This window comes from Montipora capricornis, chromosome 14, assembly GCF_036669925.1.
Source record: "Montipora capricornis isolate CH-2021 chromosome 14, ASM3666992v2, whole genome shotgun sequence".
Taxonomy (NCBI): Eukaryota; Metazoa; Cnidaria; class Anthozoa; order Scleractinia; family Acroporidae; genus Montipora; species Montipora capricornis.
The window spans coordinates 22,335,943-22,340,942 of NC_090896.1; positions in this window are offsets into that span (position 1 = coordinate 22,335,943).

A 5,000-nucleotide genomic window follows, 5' to 3' on the forward strand; every position below is an offset into this window, starting at 1 on the left:
TACCATTAAAATGAAAAGAGAGAACAAACTAATAAATGTATGACCGTGTGTCATGCACACCGACTGCATGCAACTCTAAAAACGTGGTTTACATGATCCTCTGAGACCGCTTCAACGAACACTGCAGACCAGCTGACAAACCTCAAAGCCCACCACAGTCTGAGAACATTTCTTCACTAATAAATCACACGGCTAATAACATTTTCCTTATTCCACTAGAACTCATAAATTCCACCTGCGATAATATATGCAAAGCTAGAGAGGCATATCTCATCACCAGAGGTGACAACCCTTCAACCCTCAGGCTTAATAAAAAGACGAGATATAATCTTATGCTATTTTCTTTCATTTGTCTTTTTCATATTATGTCATACTTTCCTATTTATCCCTTTTCTTTCTAACGGTCATGTATTTACTAGATTGTTCTCTCCGTTCATTTTAACGGTATCACATTTTTGCTGCCGGTATCATGTTGCAAAAATATTTTTCGTTCAAATTGTAACGTCCCATTAGCCAAAGACCATTACTTGTAACACCCGGATGAAGAAAGGTAGAGCCTTTCCAAACATTGGTGAATACAACAAATATTCCTTCACTGTTTAATCAGCCCTTCACTTTTCGTTTGTTAAAATAGGGGCAACCCTAAAACCCGGAATCCGGAATCCGGAATCATAGGTCATTGTTTTACCAATAAAGTGAGTAAAAAATATCCTAAACATTCATAAAAGCTAACCTTAGGCCTAATTAGGCCTAAACAAACGTTTTTAGGCCTAAGGTTAGCTTTTATGAATGTTTAGGATAGTTTTTACTCTCTGTATTGGTAAAACAATGACCTGTGATTCCGGATTCCGACTTCCGGGTTTTAGGGTTGCCCTTAAAATAGTTACATGCTGATTAGATCCTTCACCAGGAACCGGTGTTTCTTTTTTGTTGCGTTGGTCCTTGCTGCTAGAATTTAGTTACAACTATTTTTCAAACCGTTTTCTACCTGAACACGAAGAGCGTCGACTTCCAAGAGCTCTTGTTCACGGAGTATGGCCCTGTAGCCGCGTCAAGCCGCAGAAAGCGCGCGAAAAAATAAGCCTCGTTTACGTTCAGGTGTCTGACCTGGCCTGAGCCTGCGATGCAATAAAAACCAGTACCTGGTCAGCGATTAACTTTTAAAAAACCAGCTGACCTCGATGAGGTCTAACCTGAGCTCACGATATGGTCAAAAGAGACTGGTCAGCGGATACCTTGTTCTGGCAGGTGTCAATTGACCATAACATGGATACCAAATATCAAAGATGTACGCTGTAAACAAACTAGCTTAAAAGAAGGCTCGAAATAGTTTTTCCTTTTTTCAAACAAATAAACATATTCTGTCCTTAGATGCAGTTAGGGTAATCATATCACGGCGAAATTTGGCGAGGGTATTTTCCTCTAAAATAACGTTACCATGGCAACGATATAAGGCATTTTTTTTGAGCCTTAAAATCAAGATATATAGTCTTTTTTGAAAAAACGGGATGGTGAAATCTTCCCATTCAGCATTACCAGATAATGTTAGAAATAATCTCTAAGCTTTTCAACAAAATCTGTAAGTCAATTTTTCAGAAAAATCAGTTTTTACTGGGTTGCCAGTATGGCAATCCCAGTCGGAAAATGTGTAATATTTTTCCGGGTTTTTTTTTTTCGCGTCGGGAAAAGTCTTGCCTGTCACTCCCCTGCTAAGTGGTGTCTTTGTGCAAAGAATCTTCTGCGCGTATTTTCTTAGGTTTGAGGGGGCTGAGGTAAAGCGTATATTTCTCTGGTGCACACGGGAGAACATTTAATTAACCTGCAAGGGCGTCGAAAGTCATTGTAACGCGCATGGCGTTTTAGTGCATCTTTAAACAAATTATACCCTTATGGAGCTCAAAAATGGAACGTCAATTGGATAAACAAGACAGGCGGTGAAAAATAAATATCTGGAATCTTTAAAGCGACCAGTAATGGACTTCGACAACAATCTATCGCCCGTCGAGCCGAAATCAAATTGAGCTGTATTTCTAATATTTTACCAAGTGTGCTGTTATGTAGAACACTAAAACCAAATGGAAAATTCTCTGGTAACTTATGGGTTCAATAAAGACAGAGACGAAATCGAACACCTAAGTGGATCTGTGATCTCTGTTGTCTGGCTATCCGACCGTAAAGGTGCTTAGAAGGACTCGCTTTTCTACTCCTCTCGCGTTTTAAGCTTTTTCAAAATGTAATGAGCAAGTGTTTCTGACCATAGAGCCATTAACGTGTCTTTTTTCATACGGTATTTTGCCAAAACGTAACCCGTTCCAGCTTATAACTTTCATATTGTATGTTTCCTTCATATGTACGTTTCGTCCGTAGCTTTACGATAGAAACACTGTTTCGTTGATATTTTAATGGCCAGCATTTCTTTGCGAATTGTACCAGCGGTTCAACAATCGCACTGTTAAAACGGAGCTTGTGATGAAAATCAACAGATCATATCTCTTTTAATTTCCCGGTCTCGGAGATTCCCCCTTTTAGTAATTCCCCCTTTTAGAGATTCCCTATTTTAGTAATTCCCCCTTTTCAGTAGAGATTCCCTATTTCAGTAATTCTCCCTTTTAGAGATTCCCTATTTTAGAGATTCCCCGTTCCCCATTCCCCGTTCCCCGTTCCTCGTTCTCATTCTCCGATTCCCCATTCCCTGTTTTAGAACTAGCCTATGGTAATTTGACACGATTGGGTTTCTTGTCTTCACGCACGTAATGAAATAGGAAGGGGATTTTGCCTCTAATAGCAAATATGCTGTGTGTTTCAAAAAATATTTCGCTGGAAAAGGTGGCCTTTATGAATTCATCATGTTGTGTAATATGCGAGCTTAACTAGATAGTTTTTATGGCAATAGGAGGTGTTCACGTGACGTCATCGCCGCCATGTTGGTGGACGAAAACAAAACATCTCTCATTAGCTTCTTTTGTTCTTCCACCAGAAGTCGTACATTTCACTATTGTTATTGGTGTCTCTAGAAGTTGGTTGAAAACGTCCTATAGTAAAGCATTTTCGTGTTAAAATGAGGTTAGCGTCTTTCTGTTGTGTTAACTTAATTAAATATAATATACGGGCTCGTCAGTTTGTATTTCCCGTCTGCCGTAAACTTGATTTCCACTCTTAAAATTACGAACAGAACGTACTTTTTGCGTACAATAAGCTTTTAGAATGATGTTCTTGTCTTCTGTGGTGATACTTCACGATTCGGGAACATTTTGTGAACAAATATTTATAACCGGGCACACGCGCAACTTGATCACCCGAATTTGCCCGATTATGCACAACATCCACTCGGCCTTTTGACATTTCATTGAAAAAAACTCGTAAAATATTTGCGGACCGGTCAATTTCTCTGAAATTTGAAAGGATGATTGCTAACGAATATAGAAAGATTTTCACAATAACTAAAAATGAGAATTCGACGAAGAGGTAAATGCGACTAAATTTGTTGCGTGCGTTGCTATTTTTGTGATTTGATTGTTGTGCAAATTTTGACAGAGAATATTAAACTAGACGCTCCATGAGCGTACACTGGGTTGCCTGTGGTGCGTGTTACTCAAAAACAGAAGGGAATGAGTTGGGTAGTATGAAAGTGCAGCGTTTTTTCAAGTCGGGGGTCATTAAGACCATTTAAGTGGTCACCTAGAAGTCTTACCAGCAGAGGCCCTTTGGCTCACACGTTCATACGACGAAACCGATCTTTTTTCTGAGGTTAAAAACTTGGCTATCGGCCTATTAATCATTTGTCAGAAAGAAGAAATTCCTGTCATCTTTAGAAAAAATAGGCACGCATTGCTTACGTGTGGGAGTGCAGTAACACAGCGCTTTATTCCATATTGTCAACTGAGCTGGGTTTTGTGTTCCAGGAGATTCAAGTTGTCTTTGCGTAATATGTAGCTCTAATAGTACACAATATTTTTTTGGTATTGTATATCATCAGTGCCATGGTAGAAGTCTTAGGTAAATAACACCCTGAGAAGACATGTGGTTACTAGCAAAGTACTGAACCCAGAAAGATTGAAGAAAATAAAAGGGTCTCGAGAAAGATTGGCTTCTGGGCGGACATGTTGATCATTTTCGAGTTCCCTCAACTTCTTTTCATCACAAGTTTAAGCGTGTATTCTGAGCATCTTATAGCTTTGCAATACAAAGTTCACTGAAGTTAATCCCTGTCCGGTGGGCTAGTATCTCGATGTGTGACCTAAAAAATATACCAATTTGAAACAAGTATAGGACCAAATAATCTATTGTAACGCTCAAAAATGCAAACTAAGCAAGGTACAGATTTTGTTAGCTTGCTTTATGCAAAACAAATATTGATGCAAAAGTAAATAAATATTGATACACAGGAAGAGCAGAAGGAAGTTTTCAGGACGGTCGATATTTTGCCATCAGCACAAAATTTACTACATGAAAGCAACATTAATTTTGAACCGCGAATATAAAAAAGTTACCATCAGCGACAAACATTTTGGGAGATTTTTGCTACGTTCAATTTGGTTCTTGTACTTTTGGCTTCACAAGTAAATCGCAAAATCGAAAGTGATCGAATTCAGCGGTCGCCGTGATCAAGTTACCGCGGCGTGTTTAATCGCGAAACAGTAAAGCATCTGTGCCAAATGATGGCAAGATACAAGATTTTTTTTTTTGTTAGTTTTCTTTTACTTTTAAGTGTTATAAAGCTTGACAAGAAATGTGCGAATTCAACACAAAGATCAAAATCGCCCAACTCTTAAGGCTGACCATTGTTTCTGCAAAGTCAAATTTTTACTCTCTAAGACGAGGTTATTTATCACCAGGTAATTCCATCGTTTTGGAAATAGCAGCTACTTTAATATTCATCAGCATCACAATTTTTTGCTGATTTTGGGGCTCATTTTGTTGAAACTCAAGCACTCTTCCAACAGACCTGTTTATTTTCGTGACTTATGCACCGCTGCTTGCAGAGCACTACCACAAAAATC